General features: G+C 42.2%; 1 protein-coding gene across 6 annotated transcripts in view; it reads right to left on the bottom strand.

Moving 5' to 3' along the window:
* The window catches only part of LOC134340898 (rho GTPase-activating protein 32-like), a 576,830-nt gene that overhangs the window by 436,476 nt on the left and 117,878 nt on the right, over positions 1–22,476 (bottom strand). The window contains exon 1 of one of the 6 annotated variants that reach the window (XM_063038477.1): positions 588–672. The exons of the other annotated variants lie outside the window; for them this stretch is intronic. The gene's annotated coding sequence lies outside the window, so the exon portion shown is untranslated. Of the gene's footprint in view, positions 1–587; positions 673–22,476 lie in introns of those variants that run through there. 6 annotated transcript variants of the gene reach the window in all.

Below are 22,476 nucleotides of genomic sequence, written 5' to 3'. Positions count from 1 at the left end.
ATTTAATTCAGATGTAGAGTTAAGTCAGTCAAAGTCACACAGCACTAAAACATGCTCTTTGGCCCATTATGTCTATCCTGACCAAGCTCCCATCTATACTCAACCCGTTTATGGATTATCCAAGTGATCTTATCCGATTCTATCATGCTTGCTTCAAGATTTCCCTTGATATCACATGTAGTGAAATTAATTGATTGAAGTCTAGCTTCTGAGATGGTGGGTCTCTCAAGAGGCAGGAAAGATAGATCATTCATTTTGCATCACCATCTACCTGGTACTCCGTATATAAAGCGTGCACACCTCAATAAAATGCCCAGGGTTATCTGTCAATGCCTAAAAGCTTAACAAATATTCACCCACACACTTTCGAGTCAAATGAAATATGTCCATCTTAAAGATTATCATTGTCTAAATAATAGATACATCAGAACTGAAACAAAACAAAGCTCACATGCTCTACAAGAGGACCATGGCTAAACAAAGTATTCTTAAGAGTTAATGCCCAGGGATTACAGCTTTTTGAAAAATAACTGAAAACCCACTCAGTAATTTCCACACCACAACCACACTGCTGTCCACCCACACACCTCCAGTACGATAAGCTTCCATGTCTGCTCCACTTCCTCTGTGTACTCTCCCAGCCCCCTCCATCTGCCACCAGGGTAGACAGGTAGCTTCATGGAAGACTGTCGCAACCTCTGCCTCTGAAGTCTTGGATGCAGGCCAATACTGCAGTCTTAGAGACACTGACCGACTTCAGTGTCTGCTGCTTGAGAAAACACTACAAGATGAATGAGTGGTCTTAGGAACACATACAGTTAATGATTTTGCCACATATTAGCTGACTTCTTATCACATTTTGGGACTAGTACAATATGTCCCTCCTCTCATCTTTAACATTACAGCACAAGGGAAGCTGGCAGCCTAACAACAGGCCTAGCCAATACGGTCTCAGACTATTAAATAGTTGAATAAATTATAAAATCTTTTAGCCTATAAAGCAACAGACTGCTCACAAAACAACTGAAATGTACATTTTAACAGACCTGTTTTATACAAAATATAATTGCTTAAGTCACAGTGAAAAAAAGGTTAAAATTCAACTGGAGCAGCTGCATGTCTTTTTCTTGCTGGATGATGCTTACACAGCACACCAACCTTCAGCCAGACACTCACATGTGGCGTGCCTGCAGCAAGTCCCCATTACAGCAGCTATTGTTCAGTTCAACAAGGGAGGAATCCAAATCACAGCTAAAACATGAGCATCTCAACATTTAGGATCATGTACATAATAGTGAAAGTTAACACTTCGAGATTTCTGGCCAAACGCACATTCTAGAGAACAATTTATTTTGGCCATAACGCCACGATGTGAAACAACAAACAGCTGTATAAAGGTGATGAAAACAAGCAATTCTGCAGCTGCTGGAAATCCAGAGTAACAAACACAAAAGCACTGGAGGAGCTCAGCAGGTCAGGCAGTATCTATGGAAAGAAATAAAGACTCCACATTTCAGACTAAGAACCTTCAAGATGATCAAGGGTCTTGGACCCAAGATGATGATGAGACAATCGAAGATACAAGTTATATTGTACTTCGCTACACTATCTGTCTAATGAACTAAAAGGTAAGATTAATACAAGTACCTGTACAGATAGGCAAAGATGGAGGGGTAGCAGTACTAATAAAGGTATTATTACAGCGCTGGGAGATTGGATGCTTTCGAGAAGTCACAGAATCAGAAAGGTTAGAGTTAAAAGCAAGAGAGGATCAATTACACAACTGAAGGTATTCTGAATACAGTGATAACATGAAAAAAGTAAATGCACAGGGAAAATACAGAAGAAATGCCCTGGAAGGGGTAGAGCTGGGGATTTCAATTAATCCATTGCAGATCAGGGCAACATTGGTGAGAAAAGTTGTTACATGTACTCAGGAGAACTTCAGCGTTCAGTAAAGCAGGCAGATTAGAATGATCACAGGAGAGATCTGAGCTGAGCTTCTAAATAGAATGACAACTTGCAATGGGATAAGATTAGATTTAGCAAAGATATGCTAATACCAAATAGCAACAGAATAATGGATGACCTTTTATCTGATGTATCTGATCTTTACAGTTTAGGTGCACTGCCAGAAAGAGAAAAGGTAAGATACCCACAGTTCTTTTGATGATAAAGGGGATACGAAAAGGAAGGTCAGCAACTAAGTCAAAATTGGATTTAGTGGGTTTGAATGGAAAATGAAAAGCAAAACAAATGGAAAGCATTTTACAGTCATTATAAATGGGCACCCAAAACATTCATCACATTACTACTTTCAATTTGTCTGTGGTCAGGTACAACAGAATGTGACTGTGAGTGAAGCAGGTAGGAAAGTCTGGAAGGTCGTGCTGGTGGAGCCTCGGCCCTTGAGTTTGCACAGCAGGTCTGAGACTGTTGCTCCATGAGGACGAGAGTGAGAGCTGAAAGAAGCAACCAAACCATCACAATGGGGTTCAGGGAGCCATTCAAGTGGGTGGGGGGGGGGGTGGGAAGAGAAGAGAAATGCAATTATAATTGGGGATAGTAAAGTCAGGAGAATAGATGCAATACTGTCACAAGGATTAAGTCTCAAAGACAGTTATCTGCCTCGTGCCCAGGTTTGGGAAATCTCATCTGACCTACAGAGGAATTTGGAGCAGGAGGGAAAATATCAAGTTGTCGTGGGTATCAACAACATAGGAGGAACAAGAGATTCTGCTGAGGGAATTTGAGAAGCTAGTGACCAAATGAAAACTCAGAACCAAAAAATTAACATTCGGATTGTTTCCTGAGCCACATGCAAATTGGCAAAGTGTTAATAAGATCGAAGAGTTAAATGCATGGCTCAAAAACGCATGGGAGAAAAGTATTTGAATTCCATAAGACCATAAGATATAGGAGCATAATTAGGCCATTTGGCCGACTGAGTCTACTCCAGTTTATCATGCTAACCCATTTCCCTCTCAACCCCAATCTCCTACCTTCGGCCCGTATCCCTTCATACCCTGACTAACCCAGAATCTATCAAACTCTGCCTTAAATATACCAAATGACTTGACATCCACAGCTGCCTGTGGCAATGAATTTCACAGACTCACCACCAGACTCAAAAAATTCCACCTCATCTCCATTCTAAATGAGTATGACTCTATTCTGAAGCCATGCCTTCTGGTCTCAGACTGCCGCACCAGAGGAAACATCCCCTCTGCATCCACTCTATCAAGGCCTTTCAATATTCGAGAGGTTTCAATGAGATCCACCCCAACCCCCCCCCACCCCCGAATTCAAGTGAGTACAGACCCAGAGCCATCAAACGCTCCACATATGGTAAGCTTTTTAATCCTGGAATCATTTATGTGAACTTCCTTCCTTGCACAATCTCTTCAGCCACCTCCTTCAGAATCCTAGAGTGTATACCATCTGGTCCAGGTAACTTACCTTCCTTAAAACCTTTCAGTTTCCGCACCTTCTCCCTAGTAATGGCAACTTCACATACTTCTGCCCACGACATATTCGAACTTCCGGCATATGGCTAATGTCTTCCACAGTGAACACTGACGCACAACACTTATTCAGTTCGTCCAACATTTCCTTGCCCACATTACTATTTCTCCAGCACCATTTTCCAGCCTCTCCTTTACACTTTATATATCTGAAGAAACATTTTGTATCTTCTTTATTATTGGCTAGTTTACCCTTGTTTTCCATCTTTTCCTTCTTTATAATTTTTTAAATTATTGGTTTTTAAAACTTCCCAATCCTCTAACTTCCCACTATTTTTTGCTACTATATGCCCTCTCTTTGGCTTTTATGTTGGCTTTGACTTCTCTTGTCAGCCACTATTGCATCAATCTGCCTTTAGAATACTTCTTCAAGAAGAATCTATCCCGTGCCTTCCAAATTGCTCCCAGAAACTCGAGCCATTGGTGCTCTGGCTTCATCCTTGATTATGTTCTTTTCCAATCAATTTTAGCTGGTTCCTCTATCATGCCTCTGTAATTCCCTTTACTCCACCATACACTGATACATCTGACTTTAGCTTCTCCTTCTCAAATTACAGGGTGAACTCTTATCATATTATGATCACTGACCCCTAAGGGTTCCTTTACCTTAAGCTCTCTAGTCCATTCCAGTTCATTGCACAACATCCAATCCAGAATTGCCTTTTCCCCTAGTAGGCTCAACTATGAGCTGCTCTAAAAAGCCATCTGGGAGGCATTCAAAAAATTGCCCTCTTGGGAACCAGCACCAACCTAATTTTCTCACTCTACCTGTATATTGAAATCTACCATGGTTATCGTAATATTGCCCTTTTCCAATGCATTTTCTATCTCAAGTTACAATTTGTAGACCACATCTTTGCTACTGTTTGGAGGTCTGTATACAACCCACAGTCTTTTTACCCTTGCAGTTTCTTAGCTGTACCCACAACAATTCTACATTTTATCCTATGTCATACATCCTCTGCAACCTTTTTCTAATGGTTTTTCATTTTTTTACTAACAGAGCCATCCCACCCCCTCTAGCTTTCTACCTGCCCCTTCGATACAATGTGTGTCGTTGGGCCTTTTCTTTCAGACATAATTCCGTAATGCCCACAATGTTATACATGCCAATCTGTAACTGTGCTACACGTTCATCCATCTTATTTTGTATACTATGTACATTCAAATATAACACCTTCAGTCCTGTATCACCCTTGTTGACTTTGTCCCCTTTTACATTGCAACTCATCCCATTCACTACAATTTTGTCCCATCATCAACCACTCCTTGCTAGCAGTCTCACAACACACTGCCTCTGTTTGTAAACCAACTACCCCATCCTCAGCCCCGTCACTCTGGTTCCCAAACCCTGCCAAATTAGTTTAAACCTTCCCAAACAGCTCTAGCAAACTTGCTCACAAGGATATTGGTTCAGATGTAACCCATCCCTTTTGTCCAGGTTGTACCTTCCCCAGAAGGGATCCCAATGATCCATATATCTGAATCCCTGCCCCCTGCACCAGTTCATCAGCCACATAGACAACTGCCAAATCATTCTATTCATACCCTCACTGGCATGTAGCTTAGGCAGCAATCCAGAGATTGCTACCTTGGGGGTCCTGCTTTTCAGTTTGCTACCTAGCTCCCTAAAATCGCTGTTCAGGACCTCCTCACCTTGTCTACCTATGTCAATGGTGCCAATATGTACCAAGACTTCTGGCTACTCACCCTCCGCCTTTAAAATGCCATGGACCTGATCCAAGATATCCCTGACTCTGGCACCTGGGAGGCAACCTACCCATCCGTGTGTCTCTATCTCATCCACAGAATCTCGTTTCTATTCCTAACTATGGAATCTCCTGTCACTACTGCAGTCCTTTTCACCTCTTTTCTCTTCTGAGCCACAGTACCACAGACTCGGTCGCTGCAGCTACCCTCGGTAGGTCGACCCCGCAACAGCATCCAAAGTGGTATACTTATTACAGCCACAGGTGTACTCTATACTGGTTGTCCATTTCCTTTCCTTCTCCTGACAGCCACCCAGTTACCTGCCTCCTTCAACCTAGGGGTGACTACCTCCTGTAGCTCCTGTCTATCACTTCCTCAGTCTCCTGTATGAGCCAAACATCATCGAGTTGCAGCTCCAGTTCCTTAACACGCTCTCTGAGGAGCTGTTGCTCGGTGCACCTGGTGCAGATGTGATTATCCAGGATGCTGGAGGTCTCCCAGGATTCCTACATTTCACACACACACACTGCTCCAGGAGGCAGTCTCTCTGCACTAACTGTGCCCTAACAGAAGAAGAATTAAAAAGAGGAAGAAACAACTTACCAGATATCTACCTCGCCCAAGCCTGATAAGCCAAACCCACTCCAACACCGACCATCTCACACAATGGCCACTCCACTTGCCCCTGCCATATTTTTATTTGCCCTAATAAATCCCATTCACTGATTGGGAGCAGTCCAACTCTGAAAAAATGCCACAAAGCACTGCCTTTTTTAAACTTCAGCCGTGGACCTAAATGAAATCACTGCTCTTCTCATACTCCCGATCAAATATTTGTGAGATATTGGAAATAAGATGGATGATCTAGCACAGCAAGAAATCAGCAGGTATGGCATTGTGGCACTCACAGTTATGGTGCAAAGATGAGCAAGATGGCAGCTTAATATCCAAGGATAAACATCATATAGAAATGACAGACAGGTGGGCAACGAAGGTGGCATGGCTTTGTCGATAGAAAGTGAAATTAAATCCTTAGAAAGAAGTGACATAGGATCAGAAGATATAGAATCCTTGTGCATAGAGTGAAGAAAATGCAAGTGTAAAAATGCCCTGATGGGAGTTAAATATAGGCCTCTGAACAGTAGTCAAAATGTAGGGCATAAATTACAACAGGAGACAGAAACGGCTTGTATTTAAAAAAAGGGCAATGTTACAATAATCATGGGGGATTTCAATATGCAGGTAGATTGGGAAAATCAGGTTGGTGCTGGATCCCAAGAGAGCAGATTTGCAGAATACCTACAAGATGGCTTTTTGGAGCAGTTTGTGGTTGAGTCCACTATGGCAAACACAACTCTGGATTGGATGTGGTGTAATGAACCAGGTTTGATTCGGGATCTTAAGGCAAAGAAGCCCGTTAAGAGGAGAGATCATAGGATAGAATTCACCCTGAGTACGAGATGGAGAAGGTAAAATCAGATCTCACTGTATTACAGTGGAGTAAAGGGAACAACAGAGGAACGAGAGAGCAGTTGGCTAAAATTGATTGGAAGGGGGCAAAAGCAAGGATGATGGTAAAGCAACAATGGCTCGAGTTTCAGGAGAAATTCATTAGACACTGGGTCAAGTACATCCCAAAGAAGCGTCCGAAAGGGAGGATGACACAACCATGGCTAACAAGAAAAGTCAAAGCCAACATAAAGGCCAATGAGAGGGCATATAATAGAGAAAAGATTAGAGAGAAGTTAGACGATTGGGAAGCTTTTAAAAACTAACAGAAGGCAACTAAAAAAAGTCATTAAGGTAAAGATGGAATATGAAAGTAAGCTAGACAATAATATTAAAAATGATACCAAAAGTATCTTCAGACACAAAGTGCAAAACAGAGGCGAGAATAGATATCAGCTGGAAAGCAGTGCTGGAGAGGTAGTAATGGGGGACAACGAAATAGCGGACGAACTGAATTAAGTACTTGGTATCAGTCTACACTGTCCAAGACACTCGCAGTATGGTGGAAGTTCCAGGTGTCAAGGGACATGAAGTGTGCAAAGTTACCACCACCAGAGAGAAGATTCTTGGGAAACTGAAAGGTTTGAAGGTAGACAAGACACCTGGACCAGATGGCGCATACCCCAGAGTTCTGAAAGAGGTGGCTGAAGAGATAGTGGAAGGATTAGTAATGAACTTTCAAGAATCACTTGAAAATTGAAAATGTCACTCCACTCTTCAAGAAGGGAGAGAGGCTGAAGAAAGGAAACTCGAGGCCAGTTAATCTGACCTCACAGGTTGGGAAGATTTTGGAGTCAATTATTAAGAATGAGGTCTCAGGGCACTTGGAGGCACATGATAAAATAGGCTGTAGTCAGCATACACACATAAAAGTTGCTGGTGAACGCAGCAGGCCAGGTAGCATCTCTAGGAAGGGGTGCAGTCGACGTTTCAGGCTGAGACCCTTCGTCAGGACTAACTGAAGGAAGAGTGAGTAAGGGATTTGAAAGTTGGAGAGGGAGGGGGAGATCCAAAATGATAGGAGAAGACAGGAGGGGGAGGGATAGAGCCGAGAGCTGGACGGGTGATAGGCAAAAGGGATACGAGAGGATCATGGGACAGGAGGTCCGGGAAGAAAGACAAGGGGGGGGGACCCAGAGGATGGGCAAGGGGTATATTCAGAGGAACAGAGGGAGAAAAAGGAGAGTGAGAGAAAGAATGTGTATAAAAATAAGTAACAGATGGGGTACGAGGGGGAGGTGGGGTATTAGCAGAAGTTAGAGAAGTCGATGTTCATGCCATCAGGTTGGAGACTACCCAGACGGAATACAAGGTGTTGTTCCTCCAACCTGAGTGTGGCTTCATCTTTACAGTAGAGAAGGCTGTGGATAGACATGTCAGAATGGGAATGGGATGTGGAATTAAAATGTGTGGCCACTGGGAGATCCTGCTTTCTCTGGTGGACAGAGCGTAGGTGTTCAGCAAAGCGGTCTCCCAATCTGCGTCGGGTCTCGCCAATATATAAAAGGCCACATCGGGAGCACCGGACGCAGTATATCACCCCAGCCGACTCACAGGTGAAGTGTTGCCTCACCTGGAAGGACTGTTTGGGGCCCTGAATGGTGGTAAGGGAGGAAGTGTAAGGGCAGGTGTAGCACTTGTTCTGCTTACACGGATAAGTGCCAGGAGGGAGATCAGTGGGGAGGGATTGGGGGGAACGAATGATCAGTGGGGAGGGATGGGGATAAATCTTGCCTGACAAATCACTCGGACTTCTTTGAAGAAATAACAAGCAGGGTAAAGGAAAAATCGGTTGATAGATAGATAGATAGATATACTTTATTGATCTCGAGGGAAATTGGGTTTCGTTACAGCCGCACCAACCAAGGATAGAGCATAAATATAGCAATACAAAAATCATGTTTTTGATGTTATGTACTTGGATTTTCAGAAGGCCTTTGACAAGGTGCTACAGGAGGCTGCTTAAAAAGTTACAAGCACATGGTATTACAAGAAAGATTCTAGCATGGATAAAGCAGTGGCTGATTGGCAGGAGGCAAAGAGTGGGAATAAAGGGAGCCTTTTCTGGTTGGCTGCCGGTGACCAGTGGTATTCCACAACGGTCTATGTTGGGACCAATTCTTTTAACATTGTATGTCAGCGGTACCCAACCACCGGGCCGCAAAGCATGCGCTACCAGGCCGCGAGGAAATGATATGATTTGGTGATACGAGTCTGCTGCACCTTCCCTCATTCCCTGTCACGCACTGTTGAGCTTGAACACACGCAAGGTCATTACCCGCGCGTCATCCATATCAGCGCTGGAAGGAGATCAACTCCTCGAGCTTGCAAATGACGGCGGGCTGAAAAGTATGTTTGACATAACATCTCTGCCGGCATTCTGGATCAAAGTCAAGGCTAAGTATCCTGAGATAGCCAGGAAAGCACTGAAAGCGTTGCTTCCATTTCCAACATATCTCTGCAATGAATGCAATGAAAACTAAATTGCAGAATAGACTGGACATAAGGAACGCCGTTCGAGTGTCGCTGTCTCCCATCACCCCGCGATAGGACCGCCTTGTTGCAGGGAAACAAGCCCAGGGCTCCCACTGATTCAGCGATATTGGTGTGTTGCAATGATTTTATATGTTCATACGGGGAAAATATGTGCTGTGTGTTTAATATCCAAACGTTACTTAAAATGTTATGATGCTATTGACTTTAAGTGACCTATATAACCATATAACAATTACAGCACAGAAACAGGCGATCTCGGCCCTTCTAGTCTGTGCCGAACGCTACTCTCACCTAGTCCACCAACCTGCACACAGCCCACAACCCTCCATTCCTTTCCTGTCCATATACCTATCCAATTTTTCTTTGAATGATAATATCGAACCTGCCTCTACCACTTCCACTGGAAGCTCGTTCCACACTTACTTCAAGCTTCCCAATAATTGACTTATCATTATATTCATGTGAGGAAAATATGCGCTGTGTGTTTAATATTAAATTCATTAGATAAACCCTTTTAGAAACGAAATTGAGTGTATTGGCCACTATCACCAATATTCCGGTTGTGATTAACCCACCCCCCCCCGAACAGAATTGCCAAAAACATTTGTAGGAAAAAAATCGGCACGTACACGCATGCGCACACCTGCCCGCGTAAGGCTTCATGGTCATTGTAGTCTTTCTCAGGGTAAGTCCAACGTATTTGACTGCTACTCTTGTCTGCTGGCAACCCTACCCCCCCACCCCACCGGTCAGCCAGTCCGCAACAATATTGTCAATATTAAACCGGCCCACAGTGCAAAAAAGGTTGGGGACCCCTGTTGTATGTCAATGATTTGGATGATAGAATTGATGGCTTTGTTGCAAAGTTTGCAGATCATATAAAAATAGGTGGAGGGGCAGGTAGTTTTGAGGAAGTAGAGGCTACAGAAGGACTCATTGGGTATATTTAAGGCAGAGTTTGATAGATTCTTGATTGGTCAGGGCATGAAGAGTTATGGGAAAAGTCAAGAGATTGGGGCTGAGAGGAAAATTGGATCAGTCATGATGAAATGGCAGAGCAGACTCAAGGGAAAGATCAAAGAGAATTTAAGAAGCAAGCTTTTTTTTAAAAAATATAGACAGAACGGTAAGTGCCTGGATCACGCACTCAAAGTACTGGGAGGAGATATAACGGGAACGTTTCCAGAGGCATTAAGACAAACATGTTAACAGGCAGGAAATAGAAGGATACTGACCACATTAGGATTCATTAAATTGGTACAATACACAAAATGCTGAAGGAACTCTGTGGGTCAGGCAGCTTCTCTGGAGGAAAATGGACAATCAACTTTTCAGGTCAAACCCCTTCACCTGGACCGAAAGAGGGAAGATAACCAATATAGCACTGTGCTAGTCTTAGAGATACACACACACACACACACACACACACACACAGTGGCATGCAAAAGTTTGGGCACCCCGGTCAAAATTTCTGTTACTGTAAACAGTTAAGTGAGTAGAAGATGAACTGATCTCCAAAAGTTATGAAGTTAAAGATGAAATATTCTTTTCAACATTTTAAGCAAGATTAGTTTATTATTTCTGTTTTGTACAATTTTAGAGTGAGGGAAAAAGGAAAGGAGCACCATGCAAAAGTTTGGGCACCCCAAGAGATTTGAGCTCTCAGAATACTTTTACCAAGGTCTCAGACCTTAATTAGCCTGTTAGGGCTATGGCTTGTTCACAGTCATCGTTAGGAAAGGCCAGGTGATGCAAATTTCAAAGCTTTATAAATACCGACTCCTCAAACCTTGTCCGAACAATCAGCAGCCAAGGGCTCCTCTAAGCAGCTGCCTAGCACTCTAAAAATTAAAATAAATGATGCCCACAAAGGAGAAGGCTGTAAGAAGATAGCAAAGTGTTTTCAGGTAGCCACTTCCTCAGTTCGCAATGTAATTAAGAAATGGCAGTTAACAGGAACGGTGGAGGTCAAGTTGAGGTCTGGAAGACCAAGAAAACTTTCCGAGAGAACTGCTCGTAGGATTGCTAGAAAGGCAAATCAAAACCCCCATTTGACAGCAAAAGATCTTCAGGAAGATTCAGCAGACTCTGGAGAGGTGGTGCACTGTTCTACTATGTAGCGACACCTGCACAAATATGACCTTCATGGAAGAGTCATCAGAAGAAAACCACACACACACACACAAAGTAGCACGCAAAAGTTTGGGCACTCCTGGTCAAAATTTCTGTTACTGTGAATAGCTAAGCGAAGTAAAAGATGACCTGATTTCCAAAAGGCAGAAAGTTAAAGATGACACATTTCTTTAATATTTTAAGATTTTCTTTATTTCCAAATAATAAAAAAGGAAAAGGACCTGAAGCAAAAGTTTGGGCACCCTGCATGGTCAGTACTTACCCCCTTTGGCAAATATCACAGCTTATAAACGCTTTCTGTAGCCAGCTAAGAATCTTTCAATTCTTGTTTGAAGGATTTTCACCCATTCTTCCTTGCAAAAGGTTTCTAGTTCTGTGAGATTCTTGGGCCGTCTTGCATGCAATGCTCTTTTGAGGTCTATCCACAAATTTCGATGCTGTTTAGGTCGGGGGACTTGTGAGGGCCATGGCAAAACCTTCAGCTTGTGCCTCTTGAGGTAGTCCATTGTGGATTTTGAGGTGTGTTTAGGATCATTATCCTGTTGTAGAAGCCATCTTCTTTTCATCTTCAGCTTTTTTACAGATGGTGTGAAGTTCGCTTCCAGAATTTGCTGGTATTTAATTGAATTCATTCTTCCCTCTACCAGTGAAATGTTCCCCATGTCACTGGCTGCAACACAAGCTCAAAGCATGATCGATCCACCCCTGTGCTTAACAGTTGGAGAGGTGTTCTTTTCATGAAATTCTGCACCCTTTTTTCTCCAAACATACTTTTGCTCATTGGAGCCAAAAAGTTCTATTTTAACTTCATCAGTCCACAGGTTTTGTTTCCAAAATGCATCAGGCTTACTTAGATGTTCCTTTGCAAACTTCTGATGCTGAATTTTGTGATGAGGACGCAGGAAAGGTTTTCTTCTGATGACTCTTCCATGAAGGTCATATTTGTGCAGGTGTCGCTGCACAGTAGAACAGTGCACCACCACTCCAGAGTCTGCCAAATCTTCCTGAAGGTCTTTTGCAGTCAAACAGGGGTTTTGATTTGCCTTTCTAGCAATCCTACGAGCAGTTCTCTCAGAAAGTTTTCTTGGTCTTCCAGACCTCAACTTGACCTCCACCGTTCCTGTTAACTGCCATTTCTTAATTACATTACGAACTGAGGAAACGGCTACCTGAAAACGTTTTATCTTCTTATAGCCTTCTCCTGCTTTGTGGGCATCACTTACTTTAATTTTCAGAGTGCTAGGCAGCTGCTTAGAGGAGCCCATGGCTGCTGATTGTTGGGACAAGGTTTGAGGAGTCAGGGTAAGTATAAAGCTTTGAAATTTGCATCACTTGGCCTTTCCTAATGATGACTGTGAATAAGCCATAGCCCTAACAAGCGAATTAAGGTCTGAGACCTTGGTAAAAGTTATCTGAGAGCTCAAATCTCTTGGGGTGCCCAAACTTCTACATGGTGCTCCTTTCCTTTTCCCCCCACTCTAAAATTGTACAAAACAAAAATAATACACTAACCTTGCTTAAAATGTTTAAAAGAATGTTTCATCTTTAACTTTATGACTTTTGGAGATCAGTTCATCTTCTGCACACTTAACTATTCACAGTAACAGAAATTTTGACCAGGGGTGCCCAAACCTCTGCACACGTACACGTGTGTATACATACACACACGTATATACATACACACACGTATATACATATATATACATACATAGATAGAACTAGGGTGCCTAAGACTTTTGCACAGTACTATATTTGCCAACGTGGAGCAGAGAGTTTGTAAATCTGGTAGGAGCAAAAGATGTTGAGAATGGTGAGGGTGGAGCACTACAGGTGGCCTGCGGGACAGGTGGCAGAGAGAAATGTGCCAGGAGCAGGAGGTGGCTTGGGAACAGACACACACACAGCCCAAAGACATAATTCAAGGTCAGTTGTTTCCAAACAATTGGTTTATTGATTATTACAAAATGTCTCTGGTGCTTCCCACTCCCTCCCCTCTCCCTTCCCCTTTACTCAACTGTGAGTCTCCATTCCCCGTCCCCTTCCCAATCTCAGTACACAAATGAGACCCATATCAGAATCAGGTTTATCATCTCATGTCATGAAATTTGTTTTGTGGCAGCAGTGCAGTGCATATACACACAAACAAACGCACATATATATGCCTTACTTTTGCACAATACTCAGCATTGTATATAAAGGGAAGGGATAGAGCAAGAGCTGGCAGGATCCAGGCTTTTTTTTTGGGGGGTGGGGGTTAAAGAGTGGGAATGATGTCTGAAGACAGGAGGTGACAGATGCAAGTGACAAAGGTGTGAAAAGTGATGGAATCTGATAGGAGAAAATGCTGGGGGGGGGGGAGGCGGGGAGAGCAGTCACCAGAAGTCTGCCCAGGAAGAATACAAGGAGTTCTTCATCTAATTTGCATTCAGCCTCAACTTGAGAGTGGGGGTGGCTGAAAACAGATGTCATTATGGGAATGGGAAGTGCAATTAAAATGTCAGGCCATTGGGAGATCCCAGCTGACACAGCAGACAGAGCAAAAGTGCTCGACTAAGTGGTCCCTAATCTGTAGCCAGTGTCAAAGCAGAGAAGGATGCACTAGATGCAATAATTGATAACACAGGGTTCCCATGTGAATGGCCATATAGGGTCCTGTATAGTGATGAGGGAGGTATAGGGGCAGGTGTTAAACTTTTTGCAGGCAAAGTACCTGGAGAGGGAGGGGAAGAGAAATGTGCCTGGAAGTGGGATCCCACTATAGATAGCAGAAGTGATAAGTGAAGAGAGGAGGTGTGTCTGAAGTACATATCAGTGGATAGTCTGTCTCTTGAGATAGAGACAGATCAGGAAACAGGACAAGGGTGGCATTAAACAAAATTAATTTGAGGGCAATGTGAATATTGATGGCCAAATTGATAAAACTGACAAGGGCTACTGCACAGGACCGAAAGAAGTTGAAGGTTGTAAATCTAGTCAGCTCCATCTTGGGTACTAGCCTACCATGACATCTTCAGGAAGTGGTGTCTCAGAAAGGCAGCATCCATTATTAAGGACCTCTAGTACCCAGAGCATGTCCTTTTCTGTTACCATCAGGTAGGAGGTACAGAAGCCTGAAGGCACACACTCAGCGATCCAGAACAGCTTCTTCCCCTCTGCCATCCGATTCCTAAATGGACATTGAACCCTTGGGCACTACCTTTTAACATAGTATTTCTGTTTTTTGCATTTTTTAAAATCTATTCAATATACGTATACTATAATTGATTTACTTATTTATTATTTCATTTATTTTTTTTCTAGATTACATATTGCATTGAACTGCTGCTGCTAAGTTAACAAATCACACGTCACACGCCTGTGATAATAAACCCGATTCTGAAACTCTGCATGGCTAAAATTAAATTGGCATCACAGTCAGTACAGATACAGGACTCAAAAGATGTTTCCATACTATACTCTCAGTTCTAACTCTGAAGTTGTTGAGGGAACTAAGGCTGGGCATTGCAAAAAGGCTGCCATAATCTTCCTGCCCTTCCCAGATACAAGGGAGTTGTAGAAGAGCAAGTGGCAAATATAACACCATTGTTCAAAACTATGCAAAGACATGGCAGACAACTACAACCAAAGCCAGTTTTGAGTAAAATTTTTGAACAATAATCAGGGAAAACATTAAGAGCAAAGCAGAAATGTTTAAACTTATAAATATGAACCAGCCAGACCTATCAAAAGCAGTGTTTGACTAAGCTAATTGATTTTTCATAGCAAAGAGGAGTACTGAAGGGAAGGCAGCAATTTCTACGTGTGGATTTGAGTATGACATTCAAAAGTCCCACACGAAAGAAATTCAAGGGTCAGCCACAGCACTGATTAGAATGCTGAGAGTACAGGTAACAATTATTGCTCAGCCTAAAGGATGGTGGGCAGCAGTGTTTCCCAGGGTGATCAATATTTAAAGTCATAAAAGCCAAGCTTATTATCATATGCACAAGCAAGTTTATTTGAAGAGCAGTTTTCAACCACAAGGCAGTTCAAAGTGCTTTGCATAGAACAAGATATAAAAATCAAACATCAAATTTCAGACAATATAGAGAATAAAATCACACAAAAATAGATATAATAAATAGAAGTTACAGTGCAAGAGATTCTAATTAAAAGCTACAGCGAAAAGTTTAAAGCCTCAATTTAAAAGTGTTTAAAGTTGGGGCAGACTTCAGATCCTCTGGAAGGTTATTCCAGATATGTGGAGCATAGAAACTACAAGCTGCTTCACCACATTTAGTTTTGTGAGGAGGAGTCTGTGACCCACCTCTTTGCACACTGCCAGTTCGCAAAGAGGGTGTGGAGGAGGATGGACGGGCTAGTGTCACAGTTTGTCCCCAGCAGCTGCGTAACAGAGGACTCTCTGATCTACGGGCTGTTCCCGGGGACACACACGGAGACCAACGTCCGGTGCTGCTGGCAGATCATCAACTCGGTGAAAGATGCTCTTTGGTCGGCCCAAAACTTGATGATCTACCAGCACATGGAGATGTCCGTGGGAGAATGCTGCCGACTGGCACATTCTCGACTGCAGGAGTACGTGCTGAGGGACGCACTGAAACTTGGTGCAGCCACCGCAAAGGCCCGGTGGGGAAGGACCACAGTATAGGTTTCTCCACCCGTGGGAGTGGGAGGGGTCGGAGGGCAGGGAGTATACCCCTCAACAATGAAATGATATGGTAAGCTGAACTACTGGAGTGCCACGTGGGTGGCTATAAATACGGATATGTACTGTGTATAATGGAAACGTATGTAAAGGATGAAAAGTTATTGAATGGTTTATTGTATATATTTATTTTTGAATAAAGTATATTTTGAAATAAAAAAAATAATAAATTTAGTTTTGACCCTGGGGACAGTAAGCAGACCTGCCCCAGATGACCAGAGAGCTTGAGAAGGTTCAATGCAGCAAGAGATCAGAGATGTATTTTGGCCCTAGACCATTCAGTGCTTTAGAAAAAGTCAATCCTCCGATGGACAGGAAGCCAGTGTAGTGATCTGAGAACTGGAGTGATGTGTTCGACTGCCTTGGTCTCAGTGAGGACTCTAGCAGCAGCGTTCTGAATGAGCTGCAGCTGTCTGAGGGTTTTTTTTTTACAGAGACCTGTGAAAACTCCATTCCAATAGTCAAGCCTATGAAAAATAAATATACAGATGAGTTTCTCTAGATGTTGCTGAGACATTAGCCCTTTAACTCTCCCTATATTTTTAAGATGGTAGTTGGCTGACTTTGCAATTGTCTTAATGTGGCAGTTAAAATTTAAGTTGGGAGTCCATCACAACACCAAGGTTCACACATCAAAGTTGCTGGTGAACGCAGCAGGCCAGGCAGCATCTCTAGGAAGAGGTACAGTCGACGTTTCAGGCCGAGACCCTTCGTCAGGACAAGAAACACCAAGGTTTCTGGCTTGTTTTGTGGTCTGTAACAACAGGGATTGGAAGTGAGCACCAAAAACAATTATTTCAGTTTTCTCTTTGTTTAACTGGAGGAAATTTTGGCTCATCCAACCTGTGATTTGTTCAATACAGTTTTTTTAGTGATTGTATGGGACCACAGTCCCTTGATGATGCTGTTATATAAACCTGACTGTCATTGCATAATTCAGGCAAGATATTTTGTTGCTTACCATGATCTGAGCTAGAGGGAGCCTGTATATGTTAAACAGAAGATGCCCTTGAGGCACTCCACATGTCATTTTTGTTCGGTCAGATACGCAGATACCAAGCGACACAAAATAGTCCCTGTCCAGTAAATACGATTTAATCCACTCTAGGACTGTACCGGACAGTCCCACCCAGTTTTCCAGTCTGTCCAGTAATGTGCCATGGCCAACTGTGTCAAAAGCAGCACTGAGATCCAGAAAACCAAAACTGAAATTTTACCATCATGGTTTAAACAGATGTCATTTAAAACCTTGACCAGAGCAGTCTCAGTGCTGTGCTGTTGTCAAAATCCAGCCTGGAAAACATCCATCCAGTTGCTAGAAGTACACATGTACATATAGTTGGCACTGGTAGCATGGCAACACTTGCAGGCTGCCTCTAGGTTAACTTAAAAACGCATTTCACTGTGTTCCAATGTACATGTGACAAATAAAGCTAATCTTTACATATAATGTGCAATGTAAAAAAACTGCAGCATTATCATAGCACCATATGAGCATTCACAAGAAAAATTATACACTTTTTTTAATATAAGAAAAGAAACAATTTTTGCAAAGTGATTAGAGTGGTCATAGTGACGCTAAACTCTAGTGGTGATTAGAGCTTTGCCGATTGGCTCAAGAACCAATTAAAAAGAAATGCCGTTCTTCAACCTGGTGGTGTGGGACTTCAGGCTTCTCTACCTCCTGCCAGAAGATAGCTGTCAGAAGCCCGAATGGTGGGGTGGAATGTGCCTGTGATGTATTGGGCAGAGTCTACTACTCTCCACAGATTATGTTCCTACATATTCAAATTGGTGTACCAGATCACAATGCAACCAGTCAGGCGTTATAGATAGATAGATACTCTATTGATCCCACAGGAAATTACAGTGTCACCGTAGCATTATAAGTGCACAAATACAAATATTAGAAGTAGAAATAACAAAAGATAAGTTACCACAAACAGTCTTAATGGGGGGAGGGGGGTCATCACTTCCCTGGCTATAGGTTAACTCATTATAGACCCTAATAGCCAAAGGTAAGAATGATCTCATATGGTGAACTTTGGAGCAGAGCAGTTGTCTTAGTCTATTTCTTAATGTGCTCCTCTGTTCAGCCAAGGTGGCACGGAGAGCGTGAGAAACTTTGCCGAGAATTACTAGGATTTTCCGTAGAGTCTTTTGTTCCATCATAGCCTCCAGTGTGTCCAGTTTGACTCCTATAACAGAAACAGCCTTTCCAATCAGTTTATTGAGCCTGTTGGCATCACCAGTGTTGATGCATTTGCCACAGAAAACCACCATATAGATTGTACTAGTGACAACAGCCTGGCAGAACATGTGAAGGAGAGACCTGCATACTCCAAAGGACGTCAGTCTCCTCAGGAAGAAAAGGCAACTCTGGCCCTTCTTGTATACAACCTCTGTGTTGGTGCTCCATTCAAGTCTGTCATCCAGGTACTTGAAGATCCTCACCACATTCATGACCTCACCATCAATAGTAATAGGGAGCAATGCAGGCTTAGTGTTCCTGAAGTCCATCACCATCTCCTTTGTCTTACTGATATTGAGCTGCAGATGATTCAGCTTGCACCATTTGACAAAGTCCTCTACCAGGGCGCATTACTTATAAGAGATATGCAGGATAAAACTACTAAGTTTGGAAGTGTGGCAAATGATAGTGGTGGTGGGGGAGGGGGGTGGGAAGATCTAGAACTGTCTGCAGGGCTGGCGAAAACAAAGTAAACCAAGAACTTCATATACATGGAACCAACATAGGCCCGATAGATCGAACAATTTCCTTCTCTGTCAATCCCTCCATGATTCTCCTTTATACAACAGCCTTCAGATCACCGTTAAAAACATTCTTTTGTTACTCATAAATCTTTTAGCATCAGGAAGATTCATAACTGTCTATGCTACGAGCAGTGTTTTAACTGCTTCCATCTTTAATGTCTCAGGAAAGTCCTTGGGGCCAACTGATGACTAATAACAAGCAAAAACCTGGATGAGTAAACACAGTGATCAATATGAACTTACTGGGCTAAAGCTGTGACTGTGCTGAATTGCTCTGTGATTAATTCAGTTTTCATAGACAAAAAAGGGTCGAAGAAATAGTGTCAGGTTCACAGTACTAATCAGAGGTATTCAAAACTAAAGCATTAAATCTGTTCCTCTTTCCACAGACGTTGGCTGACCCTTTTGCTTCCAGGACATATTTAGATCTCAGATAGCCTGCATTTATAATTATTTTTATTTTCTTAAGGACACAGGTCTGATCAATGTCCAGATTAATAGATTGTTATCCCAAAAACACAGAAAGTTTGTCTTGGGACAGAAGCTTTACTGATTTTTGCAGATGAACTGGTAAATATTGAGACCAATTAGCTAAAATAATACAGGTTACACGATTAAGATGTCAGCATCCTGTGACATGATGACTCTTTTCTTAATATTGATTGCCATGCCAAATTTGGTATCAGCATCTGCTACTTATCAGGTGAGTTACAGAAGACACACCATCTGTGACAAGCATATTCCAAATAATCAAAGGCTTTGCTCCCTGCACCCACCCACATGCGTGCCTACACTATTTTCCAAAGCAGAAAGAAAAAAATATTTTAAAATGCTTTATGCTCCCAAAAGCATATGGACAGCTCATGTTGCATCCAAGTGCTGAAAATCTTAGCACTTAGTCACATGGATTAACAAACACAAGTTAATGTTATTCAGAGCCATTACAAGAGAGAATCCGCAAGTGAACATTATAAAATTGTATACAATTTGGTTTCAGTTGCAGCATTATTTCTGGAGTTTCTTAAACATGAACACTTTTAACCAGAAAGCCAGAGAAAAATTCCATCGTTAAACTTGCATTGAAAAGTGAATTTCAGCATTTTGTTTTATTCGTTTTTCCACTTGCTTTCAAAACTTTACTCCATCTCCTCCCAGCATAATTAATTATTTCAAAATGGTGTCAAAAATAGTGTATGAAAAAATACTTTTAAAGATGTACTGCAACCTCTGGTTAGATTAGTTCTCAGCCAGCTTCTTTTGGCTGCTGCCCCAGAGAGAGCTCAGGACTGAACAAAATGGATGAAAACTTCATTTTCTTTTCCCCATGTGTTTTTTTTCTTTCCCCATGCAGATTTATGGAAGAGCTTGCCATGTATTGGAGCTAAATAATCAAATTTAAATATTCATCCAGTTAATTGCAAATATTACAGCAATTAAGGAATTAAAGCATGTTTAGTACTGTAATTCACAAATAAATCAAAGGGAAATGTTTTACCTTGATAAACACTGCTCAAAACAATACTGAACACATTTACATTTCACTGTCCACATTCCCTATTTCTGTAACCGCCGTATGCTGTATATGACTATTACATTAGGTGTGGTATTTACTGGGCTTGTGAACTTTCACGATCTAGATAACAGATTCAGTTCATTAACCAGCTGAACTAAGGTAATATATCTGAAATGTTAAATGTTCTACTGCCTCTGCACTGTGCACTGCTTTCATTACAGGTGTTTCAATATGGTAGAATGAAGCATTCCCTCCAAGATGTCCAAACTAGCTTCTTTGTCTTAGATATTGGATGGCTATCCACACCAATGCAAGCACAGGTCATTCATCTTGGTGGTTTTGTTTTGCTAAAGAAATAGCTTTTCCCTGTCATTTTTTGGCTATTCATTCAATTTCTCCATCAGCAGGATCATTATTCTTTCTCATTTTTTGTTTCTATTTATGTTTAATATTGCCCTTTTTTAGTGGAGTGCTTGCATTTAAACTGATTTTAAATGCTATTTTTTTTCCTTGAATATCAGCAGAACAATTAGAGAATGTATTTCCTCAGTTTACTGTAGACTGTACCTTATTGTATTGAAATAGATCTTAACTAAATCTAGATTGTAAGTTGTGGTGTGTTCCTCCCTTTCCATTAAATATTTATGTACTGTCACCTAACTCCATCTCATTAATCATGATGAAATCTAATATTAGCTGCCACATTTTTTGTTGTACTGCTTTGTGCTTGGCAATTGATGTATGTCTGCACCCCCCATAATGTAGTTGGTTTATTGTCACATGTACTGAGATACAGTGTACAGCTTTTGTTTGCATTCCATCCAGTCAGTTCATTTCATACACAAGTACATCAACCAGGGCAGGCTGATGGTGATGCTCACATCTAAGAACTTGAAGCTCTCAAACTTAACATCCTAACACCATTGGAGGAACATGTGCACCACCTCCCTGTCGCCCTTTCCTGAAGTCAATGACTAGCAGAACTGGCAATTCAGGGAAGTGCAAGAGGTCTAGGTATAACTCCCAGAAAGCCATCTCACATGTTTAATGGCAATTCTGGAACAAACTTGATTCAAAGGGATGCTTGACAACTGTGGTAGGGCTTGAATGCTATCACCTCCTACAAAGCAAAACCAAGCAACATAAATTACAAGGTTTGACTCCCAGGTGAGCTCAATCCTTTTACACTCACATTAACTGACAAAATGTGGAGGTACCTTCATAAACTCTCACCAACCCTAATAATCCTATCATCTTGGTCTCTGAATCCAATGGGAGAGCATCTTTCAGGAGCAAAGCATCTGCCCAAGCAGCATGCCTGGTTGAGTCATGAAGACCTGTGTTAATCAGCTGGCTAATGTTTTTACGTACATCTTCAACCTCTCGCTTCAGCAGTCTCAGATACTACCTGCTTCAAGCAGGCTTTACTCATACCAGTGCCTAAGAAGAACGTGGTGACCCATCTCAATGACCATCACCCAGTAGCACTTACATCAACTGTGATGAAGTGCTTCGAGAGGTTGGTCATGAAGCACATCAACTCCTGCCAGAGGAGTGACCTGATCTGCTCCAATTTGTCTGCTGTCACAACAGGTCAACATCAGTTGCCATTTTATTGGCTCTTTATTAAGCTCTGGAACATCTAGACAGTGAAGATGAGCAGAAATACATCAGGATGCTCTTCTCTGACTACAGCTCTGCACTCAACATTATCACCCTCTCAACTCATCGCTAAGCTCCAAGACCTGGGCCTTGATACCTCCCTATGCAACTGGATCCTCTATTTTCTCACTTGCAGACCCCAGTCGGTACGGATTGGCAACATCTCCACGATCTCCCTTAGCACAGGTGCACCATAAAGCTGTATGCTTAGCGCCCTGCTTTACTCACTTTACAGCTCACTTTACTCACATGGTGTGGCTAAGTACAACTGCAATGCTGTATTTAAGTTTTTTGACAACACCACTATTGGCCAAATCAAAGGTGGTGACAAATCAGTATACAGGAGAAAGATTGAAAATCCGATTCAGAGGTACCATAACAACCTCTCACTCAACATCAGCAAAACCAAAGAGCTGAATATAGCTACTTTATTGATCCCAACGGAAATT

Source organism: Mobula hypostoma, chromosome X2, assembly GCF_963921235.1.
Source record: "Mobula hypostoma chromosome X2, sMobHyp1.1, whole genome shotgun sequence".
Classification (NCBI taxonomy): domain Eukaryota; kingdom Metazoa; phylum Chordata; class Chondrichthyes; order Myliobatiformes; family Myliobatidae; genus Mobula; species Mobula hypostoma.
The sequence above is the reverse complement of the archived record's forward strand: the minus strand, read 5'-3'. Positions and strand labels throughout refer to the sequence as shown.